Source organism: Arachis ipaensis, chromosome B3 (assembly GCF_059453495.1).
Source record: "Arachis ipaensis isolate K30076 ecotype BB chromosome B3, ASM5945349v1, whole genome shotgun sequence".
Lineage (NCBI taxonomy): Eukaryota > Viridiplantae > Streptophyta > Magnoliopsida > Fabales > Fabaceae > Arachis > Arachis ipaensis.
In genome coordinates this window covers 102,454,024-102,476,248 of record NC_142438.1, presented here as the reverse complement: position 1 = coordinate 102,476,248, position 22,225 = coordinate 102,454,024, and the positions used below count along the sequence as shown (strand labels likewise).

The following is a 22,225-nucleotide window of genomic DNA, read 5'->3' as shown; positions in this document are numbered from 1 at the left end:
AGAATTATCATTTTTTGTGTAGAAATTGAAAACTATCTATGGATCTTGATGAATAAATGTCTTTGGCCATGAAAAAGAAAGAAAAAGAAGAAGAAAAAGCCACTGAAAAAGGGCAACCAAAAAGCAAAAAAATTGAGAAAATAAGCTAGGCACCAATGGTTTGAACTTCTGAGACAAATGCCTGTGGTGTTTATGTATTTAGGATATGCTTGGATGAATAGGTTCTGAGGAGTGTTTCAACACTCGGTAACTTGGGTTAACTAACCCGGGATTATCAACCAAAAGTCCATTATCAAGAGCAACCTAAATACAAAACATTTAGTCACACAAAGAGGTGCTGGGCACCAATGTCTCAAGAAGAAATGTGAACTAAAATGCCTGGAGTGGATATGTGTAGTGCAGTGATAAGAAAAAGAAAATGCCAAAGGCTTGTGCAACACATGACACTAAGCAAACAAGGAGCAAAGGAGCTCTAAGAAAAAGAAAAGAAAAACAAAGAAGAGAAAAGTGCCAAGGACATAAGAGTAACAAGAGGCCATAGCAGTGTTTGATTGATGCAATGAAAAAGTGATAATCTTACCTGATAAGAATGAAAAAGTGATACTGCAACTTTCTGCATAAAACCCTTCTGATGAACTTCAAGTGCTTACTAATGTAGCCAATTTAATTGCTTTCTGTTTCATACTTTCTTCTCAAATAACTCAGGACTTGCTTAGGGACAAGCAAGTATTAAGTTTGGTGTTGTGATGCCAAGGCATCTTAGGCTAGTTTCACTAGCATTTTTCTGTTAGTTTTAGTTGTTTTATGCATTTTCTTGAGCTTAAAGTAACCAAGAATGGTTAAATGAATAACAAAACAATGAACCATTCAAACAGTATGATTTTGATGCAAATTCCATGAGTTTTTAGTTATATTACTTGAATGCTATGAATGGAAGATTCTCATGAAAATTTGCAAGACTTTGATGCAGTTGTTTGGATGATTTCAGGAAAGAAGAGGCTAGGCAAGGAAGCAACAAAAATCAATAAAGGAAGCTTGAATATCACATGTGGAGTTTAAGCTCCAGTTTAAGCTTAAACTGGAGCTTAAACGCCAAAATCATGAAAGCTGAGGAAAGGGTGAAAGTGGCGTTTAACCTCCAGTTTAACCTTAAACTGGAAGACCTCCAGTTTAACCTTAAACTGGAAGTTAAACGCCAGAAATGGGAAATGCACCAGGGAGCCATTTCCACGTTTAAGCTCCAGTTTGACCTTAAACTGGAGCTTAAACGTGTTCGACCAAGTTTTCTCCTCCAGGGTTGCTTTCTCCATTTCCACGTTTAAGCTCCAGTTTAACCTTAAACTGGAGCTTAAACGTGTTCGACACCTCCAGGGCTACCTTTCTCCGCTTCCACGTTTAAGCTCCAGTTTAACCTTAAACTGGAGCTTAAACGTGTTCGACACCTCCAGGGCTACCTTTCTCCGCTTCCACGTTTAAGCTCCAGTTTAACCTTAAACTGGAGCTTAAACGTGTTCGACCTCCAGGGCTGCTTTTCCTATATCCACGTTTAAGCTTCAGTTTAACCTTAAACTGAAGCTTAAACGTGTTCGACCTCCAGGATGGCTTTCTCTATTTCCACGTTTAAGCTCCAGTTTAACCTTAAACTGGAGCTTAAACGTGTTCGACCTCCAGGGCTGCTTTTCCTATATCCACGTTTAAGCTTCAGTTTAACCTTAAACTGAAGCTTAAACGTGTTCGACTACGTTACCCTCCAGGGCTGCCTTCTTCCATTTCCACGTTTAAGCTTCAGTTTAACCTTAAACTGAAGCTTAAACGTGCTTCCACAAAAGGCATCACTGGAAGTGTCTGGCGTTTAAGCTGCAGTTTAAGCTTAAACTGCAACTTAAACGCCACTCTTGAAAAAGGTTTCTGGGCCAAAAATATTGCAGTTTAAGTTAGCATTTGAGCACAAACATTAACTTAAACTTACTCTGGTATGAAACCCAATTGAATATCATGGTTTATGGGATTGGGCCTGAAGGATTGATGAGTCTGGAATTTCAATTTGTTGAGTCATGTGTCATTACTTGATTATCACTAAGTTGGCTCAATGAATGTTACAGAATTTGGATCAGCAGCCTCATCAAGATTATGGATCATAAACCCAAAGCAAAAGGAAAGCAGGGAGAGGCCTCAAAGCCCAAGAAACACAACAGAAGCTCAATGAAGAAAGTGTATAAATAGGATAGAATTTAAGTTAGAAAATGAACTTTTACCTTTTCATTTTGCTAGTTTTCATACCTTTGTAATTGAATTCAGAGCTATGACTCACTAAACCCCTTTCATTGGGTTAGGGAGCTCTATTGTAATTCAATGAATCAATAATAGTTTTATCTTCTTCTTCAATCTTTTCTCTTGAATTTTGTTAGAAAGCTTCTCGATCTAATTCCATTGGGTAGTTGTCTTGGGAAAGAAACTACCCATAATTGGAATCCTTCGGAACCTTGGGAAAGGAATGGAGGATTCATGCTAGAGAAGCTTTCTCACAGTGAATTGGATTGGGGTTTGGATGGATATTGTGACATGTAATCCTACCAAATTGTGGTTCATGAAACTGTGTGGTATAATCAGTGATCGAGCATCATCTCTTCTTATGAACATTTAAACTAAGGGATTGGGAATTTGTTCGTTTTTAGAGAGAATTGGTGAGCCAAGGGATTGGGATCCAATCATATAAGATTGCCAAGCAAAATTCAATGAATGCATTGGTTGAGGAAGGAATAAAAATGTTTTGATTCAGAGATCTCAATATCTCCTAATACCCAATGAATTCCCCATTTCTGATTTCCACTTTCTCTTTACATTCTGCAACTCAATTCATACAATCACCCCCATTTCCTTTTAATTTCAGCAATTTAGCTTCTGCTCTTTAATTCATGCAATTTAAGATTCCGCCATTTCAATTTCTTGCCATTTACGTTTCCCGCCAATTTTACATTCCGCAATTCTCATCTAATTCTTGATTCCACTCAACTAGACACACTTCTAATCCGAATTGCTCATTCAACCAATCCTTGTGGGATTCGACCTCACTCTATTGTGAGTTTTTACTTGACGATAACCGGTGCACTTGCCGGAAGGAATTTTGCCGATTGTGCAATTTCCTAAATCGTAGCATAACTAGTTTATGCGCATCAACAGCTCTGCTGGAGGATCTCTTCATCTGAAGAAGACGTCTGAAGAAGCCCAGGAACTCATTGAAATGGTTGCAAATAACCAATTCATGTACACTTCTGAAAGGAATCCTGTGAATAATGGGACAAATCAGAAGAAAGGAATTCTTGAGATTGATACCCTGAATGCCATATTGGCTCAGAACAAAATATTGACTCAGCAATTTAATATGATTTCTCAGAGTCTGTCTGGAATGCAAGCAGCAACAGGTAGTACCAAAGAAGCTTCATCTGAAGAAGAAGCTTATGATCCTGAGAACCCAGCAATGGAAGCGGTGAATTACATGGGAGAACCCTATGGAAACACCTATAATCCTTCATAGAGAAATCATCCAAATCTCTCATGGAAGGGCCAACAGAGGCCTCAACAAGGCTTCAACAACAGTAATGGTGGAAGAAATAGGTTTAGCAATAGCAAGCCTTTTTCATCATCTTCTCAGCAATAGACAGAGAATTCTAAGCAAGGCCACTCTGACTTAGCAATTGTAGTCTCTGATCTATCCAAAACCATGCTCAGTTTCATGACTGAAGCAAGGTCCTCCATTAGAAATTTGAAGGCACAAGTGGGTCAGCTGAGTAAGAGAATTACTGAAACTCCTCCTAGCACTCTCCCAAGCAATACAAAAGAGAACCCAAAGAGAGAATGCAAGGCCATAAATATGTCCCACATAGCCGAATGCATAGATGAGGGAAAAGCGGTGATTTCCACTGAGGAAGGCCTCAATGGACGACCACTGGCCTCCAAGGAGTTCCCTAATGAGGAACCATGGGAATCTGAAGCTCATACAGAGACCATAGAGATTCCGTTGAATTACTTCTGCAATTCATGAGCTCTGATGAGTATTCTTCCTCTGAAGAGGATGAAGATGTTACTGAAGAGTAAGTTGCTAAGTACCTTGGAGCAATTATGAAGCTAAATGCCAAGTTATTTGGTAATGAGACTTGGGAGGATGAACCCCCCCTTGCTCACCAAAGAACTGGATGACTTGACTAGGCAGAGATTACCTCAAAAGAGACAGGATCCTGAAAAGTTCTCAATACCTTGTACCATAGGCACCATGACCTTTGAGAAGGCTCTGTGTGACCTGGGGTCAAGTATAAACCTCATGCCACTCTCTCTGATGGAGAAGCTAGGGATCCTTGAGGTACAAGCTGCAAGAATATCACTAGAGATGGCAGACAATTCAAGAAAATGGGCTTATGGACTTGTAGAGGATGTCTTGGTAAAGGTTAAAAGCCTCTACATCCCTGCTGACTTCATAATCCTAGACACTGGGAAGAGTATGGATGAATCCATCATCCTTGGCAGACCCTTCCTAGCCACAGCAAAAGCTGTGATTGATGTTGACAGAGGAGAGCTGGTCATTCAAGTGAATGAGGCCTGCCTTGTGTTTAAGGCTCAAGGATCTCCTTATGCACACATGGAGAAGAAGCATGACAAGCTTCTCTCAATGCAGATTCAAACAGAGCCCCCACATTTAAACTCTAAGTTTGGTGTTGGGAGACCATCATCATGCTCTGAGTATCTGTGAGGCTCCATTTTCCATTGTTATTTTATATTTTCTTTAGGTTGATGATCATGTGAAGTCACAAAAACAACTGAAAAAGCAAAAATAGAATGAAAAATAGCATCAAAAATAGCACACCCTGAAGGACGATCTTACTGGCGTTTAAACGCCAGTAAAGGTAGCAGAATGGGCATTAAACGCCCAGTCTGGCACTATTCTGGGCATTTAACACCAGAAAAGGGCACCAGACAGGCGTTTAACGCCAAAAGGGGTACAAAGCTGGCGTTTAACGCCAAAAAGGGCAACAAGCTGGCGTTTAAACGCCAGAAAGGGAAGAAAAGCTGGTGTTAAACGCCAGAAATTGGCAGCAACCTAGCGTTTAACGCCAGGATTGGCACTCCCAGGGGCGTTTATACGCCCAAAATGGTGCAGGGACGAGAAAGCCTTAACACCTCAGGATCTGTGGACCCTACAGGATCCCCACCTACCTCAACTCTCTCCCTCTCTTCTTCACACCTTCCCATAACACTCTTCCCCAAATACCCTTCACCAATCACCTCAATACCTCTTTCCCAAAAACCCCTCACCTATCAAATCCTACCCTTTTCTCCATAATCTCTTCACCAATCCATATCCATCCATCATAAAACCCCACTTACCTCACCATTCAAATTCAAACCACTTTTCCTCCCAAACCCACCCATACTTGGCCGAACCACTAAACCCCCTCCATCTCCTCCATTTTCTTCTTCTACTCTTTTCTTTCTTCTTTTGCTCGAGGACGAGCAAACCTTCTAAGTTTGGTATGGTAAAAGCATTGCTTTTTGTTTTTCCATAACCATTTATGGCACCAAAGGCCGGAGAAACCTCTAAAAAGAGGAAAGGGAAGGCAAAAGCTTTCACCTCCAGGTCATGGGATATGGAGAGATTCATCTCAAGGGTGCATCAAGACCATTTCTATGAAGTTGTGGCCAAGAAGAAGGTGATCCCCGAAGTCCCTTTCAAGCTCAAAAAAGGTGAATATCCGGAGATCCGACATGAGATTCGAAGAAGAGGTTGGGAAATTCTCACCAACCCCATTCAACAAGTCGGGATCTTAATGGTTCAAGAGTTCTATGCCAATGCATGGATCACCAAGAACCATGATCAAAGTGTGAACCCGGACCCAAAGAATTAGCTTACAATGGTCCGGGGGAAATGCTTAGATTTCAGCCCGGAAAATGTAAGGTTGGCATTCAACTTGCCCATGATGCAAGGAGATGCACGCCCATACACTAGAAGGGTCAACTTTGATCAAAGGTTGGACCAAGTCCTCATAGACATTTGTGAAGAGGGCGCTTAATGGAAGAGAGATTCAAGAGGGAAGCCAGTTCAACTAAGAAGGCATGACCTCAAGCCCATGGCTAGGGGATGGTTGGAGTTCATCCAACGCTCAATCATTCCCACTAGCAACCGGTCTGAAGTTACTATAGACCGGGCTATCATGATCCATAGCATCATGATTAGAGAGGAAGTAGAAGTTCATGAGGTTATATCCCTAGAACTCTACAAGGTAGCGGACAAGTCCTCTACTTTGGCAAGGTTAGCCTTCCCTCATCTCATTTGTCACCTCTGCAATTCATCTGGAATTCACATAGAGAAAGACATCCTTATTGATGAGGACAAGCCCATCACTAAGAAAAGCATGGAGCAAACAAGAGAGCCCACTCATGGACAAGAGCATGAGGAAATCCCTCATCATGAAATCCTTGAGATGCCTCAAGTGATGCATTTTCCTCCACAAAACTATTGGGAGCAAATCAACACCTTCCTAGGAGAATTAAGTTCCAACATGGGACAACTAAGGGTGGAGCACCAAGAGCATTCCATCCTCCTCCATGAAATTAGAGAAGACCAAAGAGTCATGAGGGAGGAGCAACAAAGGCAAGGAAGAGACATTGAGGAGCTCAAGCACTCCATAAGATCTTCAAGAAGAAGAACAAGCCGCCATCACTAAGGTGGACCCGTTCTTTAATTTCCTTGTTCTTATTTTTCTATTTTTTTAAAATTATGCTTTATGTTTTATTTATGTTTGTGTCTTATTACATGATCACTAGTGTCTAAGTGTCTATGCCTTAAAGCTATGAATGTCCTATGAATCCATCACCTTTCTTAAAATAAAAAATGATCTAAAAACAAAAGAACAAGAAGTACATGATTTCAAATTCATCCTTGAAACTAGTTTAATTATTTTGATGTGGTGGCAATACTTTTGTTTTCTGAATGAATGTTTGAACAGTGCAAATTTTTTATATTGTTGTTTATGAATGTTAAAATTGTTGGCTCTTGAAAGAATAATGAAAAATGAGAAATGTTATTGATGATCTAAAAAATCATAAAATTGATTCTTGAAGCAAGAAAAGCAGTGAAAAAGAAGAAGCTTGCGAAAAAAATGGCGAAAAGTAAAAGAAAGAAAAAGAAAAAGCAAGTAGAAAAAGCCAGCAACCCTTTGAACCAAAAGGCAAGGGTAAAAAGGATCCAAGGCTTTGAGCATCAGTGGATAGGAGGGCCCACAGGAATAAAATCCTAGCATAAGCGGCTAAACCAAGCTGTCCCTAACCATGTGCTTGTGGCGTGAAGGTGTCAAGTGAAAACTTGAGACTGAGCGGTTAAAGTCGTATTCCAAAGCAAAAAGAGTGTGCTTAAGAGCTCTGGACACCTCTAACTGGGGACTCTAGCAAAGCTGAGTCACAATCTGAAAAGGTTCACCCAGTTATGTGTCTGTGGCATTTATGTATCTGGTGGTAATACTGGAAAACAAAATGCTTAGGGTCACGGCCAAGACTCATAAAGTAACTGTGTTCAAGAATCAACATAATGAACTAGGAGAATCAATAACACTATCTAAATTCTGAGTTTCTATAGAAGCCAATCATTCTGAACTTCAAAGGATAAAGTGAGATGCCAAAACTATTCAGAAGCAAAAAGCTAAGAGCCCCGCTCATCTAATTAAGACTGATCTTCATAGATGTTTTCGGAATTTATTGTTATTTCTTTTCTTTTTATCCTACTTTGTTTTTAGTTGCTTGGGGACAAGCAACAATTTAAGTTTGGTGTTGTGATGAGCGGATAATTTATATGCTTTTTTGCATTGTTTTTAGGTAGTTTTTAATATGTTTTAATTACTTTTTTGTATATTTTTATTAGTTTTTATTCAAAAATCACATTTCTGGACTTTACTATGAGTTTGTGTTTTTTTCTGTGATTTCAGGTATTTTCTGGCTGAAATTGAGGGACCTGAGCAAAAATCTGATTCAGAGGCTGAAAAAGGACTGCAGATGCTGTTGGATTCTGACCTCCCTGCACTCCAAGTGGATTTTCTGGAGCTACAGAATCCCAATTGGCGCGCTCTTAATTGCGTTGGAAAGTAGACATCCTGGGCTTTCCAGAAATATATAATAGTTTATACTTTTCTCGAGATTTGATTGCTCAAATCGGTGTTTCAAGTCAGCATAAAAATTCTAGCGTTAAAACGCCAAAACTGGCATAAAAGCTGGAGTTAAATGCCCAAACTGGCACCAAAGCTGGCGTTTAACTCCAAGAAAAGTCTCTACATATTAAAGCTTCAATGCTCAGCCCAAGCACACACCAAGTGGGCCCAGAAGTGGATTTCTGCATCATTTACCTATTTCTGTAAACCCTAGGTTACTAGTTCTCTATAAATAGGACCTTTTGCTATTGTATTTTCATCTTTTGATTGAAGGGATCAATCTTTAGTTTATCTTTTGATCTCTTGATCATGTTTTGAGGGCTGGCCTCACGGCCATGCCTAGACCTTTTGTTCTTATGTATTTTCAACGGTGGAGTTTCTACACCCCATAGATTAAGGTGTGGAGCTCTGCTGTTCCACATGAATTAATGCAAAGTACTATTGTTTTTCTATTCAATTTAAGATAATTCTTATTCCAAGATATTCACTCACACTTCAACCTGATGAATGTGATGATCCGTGACACTCATCATCATTCTTACCTATGAACGCATGCCTGACAACCACTTCCGTTCTATCTGCAATAGCTTGAGTGTGTATCTCTTAGCCTCCATTTCGAAAGATCGGAGTTTTCGTGGTATAAGCTAGAATTATTGGCGGCCATTCTTGAGATCCGAAAAGTCTAAACCTTGTCTGTGGTATTCCGAGTAGGATCTGGGATGGGATGACTGTGACGAGCTTCAAACTCCCGAGTGTTGGGCGTAGTGACAGACGCAAAAGGATCAATAGATCCTATTCCAACATGATCGAGAACCAACAGCTGATTAGCCGTGCGGTGACAGCGTGTAACGACCCAATTTTTAATATGTCTAGATCATACCGAAAACTGAGCGCTACCAATTTGTCTTCCTAATTATTATCTATTATTTATCATATGAGCCTGATTCGTTGTTAAAAGCGTAGTTAATTTGCGAGGTGTATTTTTTTTTTGAAAATGTTTTTATTAATAGGCGGAATCACTCATAATCAATTTACAAGTAATAACAGATAAAATAGTTATAAACAACCACACATAAATACATCACAAGTAGCTAGCAACATTCAGTTATCCAGCCTTTATTAGAGTATAGACCTTTAGTTAGAACACCCCTAGATATAGCTAGATAATAACTATATACATATACATACATACAACATCCCAGGTCCTGACCTGTTCAAGAGGTCTCTAAGCTGGCACCTAGGCTAGCCTAGATTCTATACTCACCTAGTCCCTCTAAACTACTAAAGCGAGGGAAAGTACGTTCTAAGTCTTCACAACTCAAGTCAGGTGGAACGTCATCAAAAGATAGAACATCATCTGCTACTCCTATGCACGATCAGACTTTTCCACAGGACGTCTGATGCCAAGGCATCATAGGCTAGTTTCACTAGCATTTTTCTGTTAGTTTTAGTTGTTTTATGCATTTTCTTGAGCTTAAAGTAACCAAAAATGGTTAAATGAAGAACAAAGTAATGAACCATCCAAACAATATGATTTTGATGCAAATTCCATGAGTTTTAGTTGTATTACTTAAATGCTATGAATGAAAGATTTCTCATGAAATTTTGCAAGACTTTGATGCAATTGTTTGGATGATTTCAGGGAAGAAGAGGCTAAGCAAGGAAGCAACAAAATCAATAAAGGAAGCTTGAATATCACATGTGGAGTTTAAGTTCCAGTTTAAGCCTAAACTGGAGCTTAAACGCCAAAATCATGAAGGATAAGAAATGCTGGGATTGAAGTTTAACCTCCAGTTTGACCTCAAACTGGAGGTTAAACGCCAGAATGAAAAGCCTCACTTAAGGAGCATTCCACGTTTAACCTCCAGTTTGACCTCAAACTGGAGGTTAAACGCCAGAATGAGTATGCCACCCAGGGAGGAGTTCCACGTTTAACCTCCAGTTTGACCTCAAACTGGAGGTTAAACGCCAGAACCAGGAAGTGTACCAGGGGCCATTCCACGTTTAAGCTCCAGTTTGACTCAAACTGGAGCTTAAACGTGTTCGATAGTTTTTTTCACTCCAGGGTTGCTCTCTCCATCTCCACGTTTAACCTCCAGTTTGACCCCAAACTGGAGGTTAAACGTGTTCGACACCTCCAGGGCCACCATTCCAAGCTTCCACGTTTAACCTCCAGTTTGACCTCAAACTGGAGGTTAAACGTGTTCGACCTCCAGTATGCCTCCACCCTTTTCCACGTTTAACCTCCAGTTTGACCTCAAACTGGAGGTTAAACGTGTTCGACCTCCAGGGCTGCCCTTCCTATCTCCACGTTTAAGCTTCAGTTTAACCTTAAACTGAAGCTTAAACGTGTTCGACTACATGACTCTCCAGGGCTACCTTCTTCCATTTCCACGTTTAAGCTTCAGTTTAACCTTAACTGAAGCTTAAACGTGCTTCTACAAATGGCCTCACTGGAAGTGTCTGGCGTTTAAGTTGCAGTTTAAGCTTAAACTACAACTTAAACGCCACTCTTGAAAAGGGTTTCTGGGCCAAAAATATTGTGATTTAAGTTAGTCTTTGAGCACAATTATTAACTTAAACTTACTTTGGTATGAAACCCAATTGAATATCATGGTTTATGGGATTGGGCCTGAAGGATTGATGAGTTTGAAATCTCAATTTATTGAGTCATGTGTCATTATTTGATTATCACTAAGTTGGCTCAATAAATGTTACAGGATCTGGATCAACAACCTCATCAAGATTATGGATCATAAACCCAAGGCAAAAGGAAAGCAAGGAGAGGCCTCAAAGCCCAAGAAGCACAACTGAAGCTCAATAAAGAAAGTGTATAAATAGGATAGAAGTTAAGTTAGAGAGGACTTTTACTTTCACTTTTAGCCAGTTTTCCTTTCTTGTAATTGAATTCAGAGCTATGACTCACTAAACCCCCTTTCATTGGGTTAGGGAGCTCTATTGTAATTCAATGAATCAATAATAGTTTATCTTCTTCTTCAATCTTTTCTCTTGAATTTTGTTAGAAAGCTTCTCGATCTAATTCCATTGAGTAGTTGTCTTGGGAAAGAAACTACTCATACTTGGAATCCTTCGGAGCCTTGGGAAAGGAATGGAGGATTCATGCTAGAGAAGCTTTCTCACAGTGGATTGGATTGGGGTTTGGATGGATATTGTGACATGTAATCCTACCAAATTGTGGTTCATGAAATTGTGTGGTATAATCAGTGATCAAGCATCATCTCTTCTTATGAACATTTAAACCAAGGGATTGGGAATTTGTTTGTTTTTAGAGAGCATTGGTGAGCCAAGGAATTGGGATCCAATCATATAAGATTGCCAAGCAAAATTCAATGAATGCATTGGTTGAGGAAGAGATTTACATGTTTTGATTCGGAGATTTCAATATCTCCTAAACCCAATGAATTCCCCATTTCTGATTTCCACTTTCTCTTTACATTCTGCAATTCAATTCTTGCAATCATCCCCATTCCCATTTAATTTCAGCAATTTACATTCTGCTCTTTAATTCATGCAATTTAAGATTCAGCCATTTAATTTTCTTGTCATTTACTTTTCCCGCCAATTTTACATTCCGCAATTCTCATCTCAAATCTTGATTCCGCTCAACTAGAACACACTTCTAATCTGAATTGCTCACTCAACCAATCCTTGTGGGATTCGACCTCACTCTATTGTGAGTTTTTACTTAACGACGATAACCGGTGCACTTGCCGGAAGGAATTTTGCCGATCGTGCAATTTCCTAAATCGTAGCATAACACGTTTATGCGCATCAAGTTTATGGCGCCGTTGCCGGGGATTGGTTTTCGATTGACAATTCTCAAATTGGAAGCTAACTAGATTGAGCAATTTTCTCTTGCTTTGTTAATTCTGTTCTAGATGCTTGTTGAATTTTTAATTTCTGCACTTGGTTACATGCTTTCCTTCTTTATGCCTTTAAATTCATGCAACTAACTCACTGACTCACTAACTGTTTGAATTAATTCCTCAATTGAGCTAACCATACTCTTCCATTAACCAAGAGTATTTTACTTGTTTGTGTTTGAGCTGTGTTCTTGTATGACAGGTAGGAGAGGAGAGACATCAACTCCTCCATATACCGAACCGGAAAGGACCCTTCATAGACTTAGAAGGGAAGCAAGAGGGAAGAGAGTAGTGGGAGAAGAGGAATCTGAAGGAGAATCTGAGGACAATTTTGAGGAAGCTCTAGATCTCAACATGGATAGAGAAGTTCACAACCATGAGAGAGCTGATGGAAACAATGCCATTCCTGAGAGGAGGGTTCTTAGTTCATACATAAACCCAACCTCTGGGAATTGTGGTAGTAGCATCCAGAAACCACCCATTCAGGCCAACAATTTTGAGCTCAAGCCACAGCTAATATCATTGGTGGAAAATCATTGTTCCTTTGGAGGAAGTGCTAATGAAGACCCAAACCAACATCTCACAAAATTCCTGAGAATTTGTGACACTGTGAAGTCCAATGGAGTCCAGGAAGATGCCTATAAACTGCTTTTGTTCCCATTTTCACTTAGGGACAAAGCAGCTAAGTGGCTGGAATCATTCCCAAGGGGGAGTCTAACCACATGGGATGAGGTGGAAGGCAAGTTTCTGGCACGTTTCTACCCTCCACAAAAGGTCAATAGGCTTCGATCTGAGGTCCAGACTTTTAGACAACAAGATGGTGAAACTCTCTACGAGGCATGGGAGAGATTCAAGGACTTGACAAGGAAATGCCCACCAAACATGTTCCATGATTGGGTGCAATTGCACATCTTCTATGGTGGGCTCTCTTATGAATCAAGGAAGGCTGTAGACCATTCATCAGGAGGTTCATTGAACAAGAAAAAGACTGTGGAAGAAGCCATTGAAGTGATCGAGACAGTGGCTGAGAATGAGTACTATTATGCATCAGAAAGGCACAACACTAAGGGAGTCATGGAGCTGAACCATGTTGATACAATTCTAGCCCAAAACAAGGTGTTTGCCAAACAACTAGCAGAGCTTACCAGGCAATTAGAAACAAAGCAAGTGGCTGCAATACACACACAAGATCAAGAGGAAGTAGGCATTGAAGGAGGTGATTGGGATGAGGTTAACTATGTGGGAAACCAACAAAGGCAATCATATAATCCACACTCCAACACTTACAACCCAGGCTGGAGAAACCACCCAAACTTTGGGTGGGGAAACCAACAAACCCAACCACAAAACCACAAACCTTACAACCACAACCAACAAAACAATTCCACATACCAAAACTCCAACCAAAGATCATACCAAGCCACACAAAACACTTACCCCCAATCATCATATCATGGCCAAAATAATCAACATACCCAACCTAATCCGAACCAACAATTTCAAGATCAATTAAACCGGATGGAAGGAATGATGGCAACCATGAGCCAAGACATAATTGAATTGAAGAGCTTCAGGGATGATGTGAGAACTACCTTAAGAAACCATGGTGAAAAACTCAAAAGGTTGGAATCTCAAGTAGGAGAGCTATCTCAACAGGCACCCAAATCAACTGCAGTGTTCCCTAGTGACACAGAAAAGAATCCTAAGGGGGAACAAAAGAGAGTAAGATGGGAAGAGTGCAAGGCCATCACCATATTGAAGGAAGTCTCAGAAGAAGGAGGAATCAGGTCCTCACAGCATGAACCAGAAATCTTGAAAGAAGATGTGGAAGAAGTTAAGCAGGAAGGTGGAACTGAGCAAGCCAAGGATCTGCAAAAAGGCATGATGGAAGTATACCAACCAAAAGAACCATTTCCTGAGAGGTTAGGAGGAGGTGAAAAAAGGAAAACCTATTCAAGGTTTCTAGAGACATTTAATTCTCTGCATGTCAATATTCCCTTTCTTGAGATTCTTCATCAAATGCCCACACACATCAAGTATTTAAAGGAATTGTTAAGCAAGAAAAGAGTTTTGAAGGGAGGACAAACGGTAACAATGAACAAAGAATGCAGTGCTCTCATCAAGAAGGACACACTCTCTAAGAAAACGGACCCAGGAAGTTTTCATATCCCTTGCATCATAGGGGAAACAAAAATTGACAGAGGATTCTGTGATCTAGGAGCTAGCATAAATGTGATGCCTCTAACTCTTATGAAGAGGCTACAACTGAACGAGGTGAGATCCACTGATGTAATCATACAACTGGCTGACAAAACTCAGAAGCAAGCTGAAGGGGTAGTTGAAAATGTGCTGGTGAAAGTGGGAGATTATTATTTCCCCACAGACTTTGTCATTGTGGACATGGAGGAAAGCTATTTACACCCTATCATTCTGGGCAGACCATTTCTAGCCACTACTAGAGCGCTCATAGATGTAGAACAAGGAGAGCTAATTCTGAGAATACATGATGAACAGCTCATTTTCAAAGTCTTCAAACCTGCATCTGAGCCTGAACCAGAATCTGAAAAGCCTAAAGATGATAGTAGCCATCCGTGTTTGGAGGAAAGTAATCCAGCAGCTGAGACTCTAAAACAGTCATTGGAAGGCAAACAAGAGTTGCAAGAGTTAGAGCCACAAGAATCAGTGGAAACAGATCAGAAGGATCCTCCTGACATAAAGGTCAATGAAGAAATCCTCAAGAGAAAGGGAAGAGTGATAGGGAGATTGCCAAGAGGATGGAGAAACAAGAAAATTCCCACTGAAGGTTTTTCTCCGGGAGATAAAGTGGTCTCAAGTCATTATCTGCCAATCCCACCTGGCCTCAAGACCATTCCTTCCCAGCTCCCTCAAGTGTTCACAATCAAGAAAGTTCTTTCTATGGAACATTTAGAGGTCATGAATGAATCAAGAGGGGACGTTTTCATAGTGAGAGGAGAGGACGTCAAGCACTACAATCCACCCTAGCAAGGGACAACCGTCAAGCTAGTGACGTTAAAGAAGCGCTTCATGGGAGGCAACCCATGTTTTTAGTATCCTTAATCTTTAGTGCTTTGCTTTACATCTAATAAAGTATGGTTTCTTATGCATGAACTTGAATCCTCAGGACAACTATTGATTAAGTGCACTAAACCGTGCATGTAAATTACAATTGGTCTCTAAGTTTGGTGTGCCTGATGGCACTCCCAAATCTTACTCAAATTGAATTCCATCTTTCATTCAAGGTGCACAACCAAACATTAAGTTTGGTGTTCTTTTTGAACACAGTTTATGAAAAGCAAGAAGTTCCTCTGGATTTCAAAATTCATGACAAGTATACCATTCATATGTTTTAATGCTTTAGTTTCAATTACTTAGGGTAGTCACTTTGTTTAGAATCAAAGAGCCAAGGTGACTATGATTTATTAGAAATATGCACACTCATTAAGGACAACCAATATGGATGTCATGTCATCAGGAGACTTAACCAAAAACTAAGTTTGGTGTCCAAATAATAAGTGTGCATACATGTAGAAGTCACGGCTATAAGCTCATAAAGACAAGCATTGATTTACATGTGCAAATACTATTCATAATTCACATGGACCGAAAAATGATAGCAAATTTGTTTGTTTGTGCAGGTACAAAAGAAAAGACAAAAATGGAGGAAAAAGACAAAGGGAAGTACGTGCTTAGTCAAAAAGAAAATTCATAAAGCTTTGAAACTAACACATGGGAAAAGGAAGTTCTGCAAGAAAAGAAAGCTACATGTACAACCTAATGCATCCAGAATACTTCCAAGAAAATGAAAAGCCAATCGTCCTTATCTACAATTCATATATTTACCATCAAGCCACCCTTCACAAACCACCCTAGCCGTTCATTTTTCACTCATGGGCACTATAAAGAACCACTTGGGGAACGAGTCCCACACCATCAATCCTCCTTCATACACTTTTTCCTTCATCATAGCATAACCATCTCTTGCCGAAAACAATCTCACCACACCTCCAACAACACTTCTTGCTTCACCTTGTCAACTTTAGTTGTCACTTACCAAAACTAAAAAAAAAAAAACCAATGGCAGCTTCATCTAGCCACAAAAGAAGAAAAGACAAGCAGCCAATGGAGGAAAACAGGGGATTCGATGCATGGAGATACAGATCAGTGTTCCATGAGATTCAAGCCGAATGGATGAGACCTAAAACGGTACTAGCTGAGGTCCCCTTTGAACTTGAAAAGGATGAGTTCCCAGGTGTTTGGGAAAAGATCAAAAAGAGGAAGTGGGAGCTCCTAACTAAGCCAATCACTAGAATCAACATCAACTTGGTGAAGGAGTTTTATGCAAATGCAGTAAGGGAGGATCAAACCAAGAACCCCACATACAAAAGCTATGTGAGAGGGGTGGAAGTTGACTTCAGTCCCAAAGCAATCATGAAAACTCTTGGCCTGAAAAACATACATTTCAGCCAAGCAAGTTATGAAGAAAGGATGAGAGGAGAACCTGACTATACAACTATTGCTGAAGACCTTTGTGCCATCAGAGCTGAATGGGTGAGAAAAACAAGAGGGGCTCCAAGAGTCTTGAGAAGGGGAGACCTAACACCTGAAGCTAAAGGGTGGTATGCAATAGTTAGGAGATCCATCCTACCCACTGCAAACTCTTCAGAAATAGTCCCTAAAAGAGCCATCTTGCTACATTGCATTATGGTTGGAGGAGAGATCAAAGTTCATAAACTCATTGCTGAACAGATACAAGAGTTTAGTGAGAAAAGTGACCCTGAATCCTGGCTTCATTTCCCTAGCACCATCATTAGACTATGCATCGATGCCCAAGTACCACTTGAGGATGAAAGACCTAATTGGCTATATCCTGGGCTGGCCATAACTGCACACAGAATGACTCTTGGCCCAACTCCTCCGAGACATACAAGAAGAAGAAATGAAGAAGGGCAACAAGTGGAAGCCGAGCAAGAAGCAGAACAAGAAAGACAGGAAGGAGAAGACAGAGAAGAAGAGCAAGAAGAGCAAGCAACTCCTGAAAGAAGACAACGAATTCCCAGAGACCCCATGGATATGAGCAGAATGCAGGAAATCATGGAAGGAATGTCTCAACAATACATGAGGTCACAGGAAAGACAAGAAGACTTTCATCTAAAAATGATGGATATGCAAAGGAACTTTGAATCAAGATTCTTTGATCTGCAAAGGGAACAAAATCTACACTTACAGGAATCCTTCAGCCACATATGCCAACACCAAGATGCCAATGTCTTGGCAATCAAGGAAGCCACCACTTTACAGAATGCAAGATACTCAGTCCAAGCTGACTACAACATCAGTTCGCAAATCAAGCTTAACTACATAGGGGAACATCTACACAAGATGGACCCAGCATTCCCAGCTTATGATGAGTATTTCAAAGGGAGGAAAGAAGGAGAAATAAACAAGGCAATGATCCTTGAAAAAGGAGTGGAAGAAACGATGAAAAAGGCTGGATTCTGGAAAAAGCTCATAAGAAAAGACAAAGGAAGCACAAGTGGTCAAAAAGAGGCAGGAAGCAAGAAGAAGCAGGATCCCAAGAATTAAGAAGAACCAAGCAATAAATAAGAGGTGGTCTCGTTCCTTAATAATCAAATGATAATTGGTGAATTGTCTTTATGAACGTGTTTTCATCATAAGTCATTTAAGTGTTAGGAGGAGTCCCTTTTTTATGAGTCATTTTTTTTTAGTATGTGTGTTTGTTAAGTGCTTTGAATAAAGTGAATGCCTAGATGTTTGGATATAACTTCACCTTCTTAAACAAGTGCCTGCCATGCTTGTTCTGTTTCAAAAATAAAAGAAAAGTTTGAACAAAAGTAACTTGGCTAAATTAGTGACAAATCAAGTAGAATTAAGTGGTGGTATGCATGCTTGATTGTTTAGTCACATCACTAAAATTAGAGTGTAGAATTATCATTTTTTATGTAGAAGTAAAAATTGTCTATGGATCTTGATGAATAAATGTCTTTGGCCATGAAAAAGAAAGAAAAAGGAAAAGAAAAAGCCACGGAAAAAGGCAACCAAAAAGCAAAAAAATTGAGAAAATAAGCTAGGCACCAATGGTTTGAACTTCTGAGACAAATGCCTGTGGTGTTTATGTATTAAGGATATGCTTGGATGAATAGGTTCTGAGGAGTGTTTCAACACTTGGTAACTTGGGTTAACTAACCCGGGATTATCAACCAAAAGTCCATTATCAAGAGCAACCTAAATACAAAACATTTAGTCACACAAAGAGGTGCTGGGCACCAATGTCTCAAGAAGAAATGTGAACTAAAATGCCTAAAGTGGATATGTGTAGTGCACTGTTAAGAAAAAGAAAATGCCAAAGGCTTGTGCAACACATGACACTAAGCAAACAAGGAGCAAAAGAAGCTCCAAGAAAAAGAAAAGAAAAACAAAAAAGAGAAAAGTGCCAAAGACATAAGAATAACAGGAGTCCATAGCAATTTTTGATGGATGCAATGAAAAAGTGATAATCCTACCTGATAAGTATGAAAAAGTGATGCTGCAACTTTCTGCATAAAACCCTTCTGATGAACTTCAAATGCTTGCTAATATAGCCAATGTAATTACTTTCTGTTCATACTTTCTTCTCAAATAACTCAGGACTTGCTTAGGGACAAGCAAGTATTAAGTTTGGTGTTGTGATGCCAAGGCATCATAGGCTAGTTTCACTAGCATTTTTCTGTTAGTTTTAGTTGTTTTATGCATTTTCTTGAGCTTAAAGTAACCAAAAATGGTTAAATGAAGAACAAAGTAATGAACCATCCAAACAATATGATTTTGATGCAAATTCCATGAGTTTTAGTTGTATTACTTAAATGCTATGAATGAAAGATTTCTCATGAAATTTTGTAAGACTTTGATGCAATTGTTTGGATGATTTCAGGGAAGAAGAGGCTAAGCAAGGAAGCAACAAAATCAATAAAGGAAGCTTGAATATCACATGTGGAGTTTAAGTTCCAGTTTAAGCCTAAACTGGAGCTTAAACGCCAAAATCATGAAGGATAAGAAATGCTGGGATTGAAGTTTAACCTCCAGTTTGACCTCAAACTGGAGGTTAAACGCCAGAATGAAAAGCCTCACTTAAGGAGCATTCCACGTTTAACCTCCAGTTTGACCTCAAACTGGAGGTTAAACGCCAGAATGAGTATGCCACCCAGGGAGGAGTTCCACGTTTAACCTCCAGTTTGACCTCAAACTGGAGGTTAAACGCCAGAACCAGGAAGAGTACCAGGGGCCATTCCACGTTTAAGCTCCAGTTTGACTCAAACTGGAGCTTAAACGTGTTCGATAGTTTTTTTCACTCCAGGGTTGCTCTCTCCATCTCCACGTTTAACCTCCAGTTTGACCCCAAACTGGAGGTTAAACGTGTTCGACACCTCCAGGGCCACCATTCCAAGCTTCCACGTTTAACCTCCAGTTTGACCTCAAACTGGAGGTTAAACGTGTTCGACCTCCAGTATGCCTCCACCCTTTTCCACGTTTAACCTCCAGTTTGACCTCAAACTGGAGGTTAAACGTGTTCGACCTCCAGGGCTGCCCTTCCTATCTCCACGTTTAAGCTTCAGTTTAACCTTAAACTGAAGCTTAAACGTGTTCGACTACATGACTCTCCAGGGCTACCTTCTTCCATTTCCACGTTTAAGCTTCAGTTTAACCTTAACTGAAGCTTAAACGTGCTTCTACAAATGGCCTCACTGGAAGTGTCTGGCGTTTAAGTTGCAGTTTAAGCTTAAACTACAACTTAAACGCCACTCTTGAAAAGGGTTTCTGGGCCAAAAATATTGTGATTTAAGTTAGTCTTTGAGCACAATTATTAACTTAAACTTACTTTGGTATGAAACCCAATTGAATATCATGGTTTATGGGATTGGGCCTGAAGGATTGATGAGTTTGAAATCTCAATTTATTGAGTCATGTGTCATTATTTGATTATCACTAAGTTGGCTCAATAAATGTTACAGGATCTGGATCAACAACCTCATCAAGATTATGGATCATAAACCCAAGGCAAAAGGAAAGCAAGGAGAGGCCTCAAAGCCCAAGAAGCACAACTGAAGCTCAATAAAGAAAGTGTATAAATAGGATAGAAGTTAAGTTAGAGAGGACTTTTACTTTCACTTTTAGCCAGTTTTCCTTTCTTGTAATTGAATTCAGAGCTATGACTCACTAAACCCCCTTTCATTGGGTTAGGGAGCTCTATTGTAATTCAATGAATCAATAATAGTTTATCTTCTTCTTCAATCTTTTCTCTTGAATTTTGTTAGAAAGCTTCTCGATCTAATTCCATTGAGTAGTTGTCTTGGGAAAGAAACTACTCATACTTGGAATCCTTCGGAGCCTTGGGAAAGGAATGGAGGATTCATGCTAGAGAAGCTTTCTCACAGTGGATTGGATTGGGGTTTGGATGGATATTGTGACATGTAATCCTACCAAATTGTGGTTCATGAAATTGTGTGGTATAATCAGTGATCAAGCATCATCTCTTCTTATGAACATTTAAACCAAGGGATTGGGAATTTGTTTGTTTTTAGAGAGCATTGGTGAGCCAAGGAATTGGGATCCAATCATATAAGATTGCCAAGCAAAATTCAATGAATGCATTGGTTGAGGAAGAGATTTACATGTTTTGATTCGAAGATTTCAATATCTCCTAAACCCAATGAATTCCCCATTTCTGATTTCCACTTTCTCTTTACAATCTGCAATTCAATTCTTGCAATCATCCCCATTCCCATTTAATTTCAGCAATTTACATTCTGCTCTTTAATTCATGCAATTTAAGATTCAGCCATTTAATTTTCTTGTCATTTACTTTTCCCGCCAATTTTACATTCCGCAATTCTCATCTCAAATCTTGATTCCGCTCAACTAGAACACACTTCTAATCCGAATTGCTCACTCAACCAATCCTTGTGGGATTCGACCTCACTCTATTGTGAGTTTTTACTTGACGACGATAACCGGTGCACTTGCCGGAAGGAATTTTGCCGATCGTGCAATTTCCTAAATCGTAGCATAACACGTTTATGCGCATCAACGTCTCTCTGGTACCTCATGAAGTAGCCACATAACAGGAATCTCATACACAGGATTTAGGTTAAAGTGCGCATACGAATGGGGCGAAGACGTTGGCTGGTCTCATAGTATATACATATAAACAGAGAACGATATTCACCCTAGACTCAAAAGAATATCTAGAGCAGAATCCTCTTCTTGCGAACGGTCATCAGCGAACTATGGTAAGGTACTCTTACTTCCATCTGAAGGGGGAAGGGAGAGAGAAGGGGTAAGAACTGGGGAGTTCTTAGTAGGGCCGGGGTTATTAGTTACGTTCATTTATTTGGGGTCGATTAGTAGACGAATAACATAATATAGCGAAGCAGTAAACAGAAGATAAAGATAGAAAGAGAAAGTAGAGACAACAGAAAGCAGAACACAAACAAAAGAATACAAGAAAATAAAACACAGAAATAGCATACAAGCAGACAAACATAAAGAAGTAGATCACACACAGAAAGGGATGCAACAGAGAATGATGCACAGATAAGAATGATGCATGTCTAGCCCTAGCGCAGGCCATGAGCTTGTGTGTCGGTTGGCTGCCCGCAATCCTGACATTTATCCGGTCACGAGTAATCCCGATTTCCCGGATAGGATTTTCCGTTCCTAAATAAATGCGCATATGATAATAGCCGCTTATTTGAGACAGCCTCTGCTTACTGCAGGAAAATATATATATACTCTACTCAGCTCTGGGGAAGCGGAACATGGCTGTAGGTAACTTAGTTTCCCTACAGAGGCTCTGGGTTGCATTAAGCAACTAATATATATTGAATATAGCTCTGGGTTGCATCAAGCAACTAATATATATATATATATACTCTACTCAGCTCTGGGAAAGCGGAAAATGGTTGTAGGTAACTTAGTTTCCCTACAGAGGCTCTGGGTTGCATTAAGCAACTAATATATATTGAATATAGCTCTGGGTTGCATCAAGCAACTAATATATATATATATATATATATAAATATAGCTCTGGGTTGTATCAAGAAACTAATATATATATAAATATAGCTCTGGGTTGCA

The 22,225-nt window shown here is 39.8% G+C and overlaps 1 non-coding gene across 1 annotated transcript; it reads right to left on the bottom strand.

The window, feature by feature from the left end:
• Positions 1–12,853: 12,853 nt before the first annotated feature.
• On the bottom strand, positions 12,854–12,957 carry LOC148571836 (small nucleolar RNA R71). Its single transcript, XR_015880263.1, has one exon. It is a non-coding gene; the product is annotated as a small nucleolar RNA R71 (small nucleolar RNA).
• Between the last annotated feature and the right edge of the window lie 9,268 nt (positions 12,958–22,225).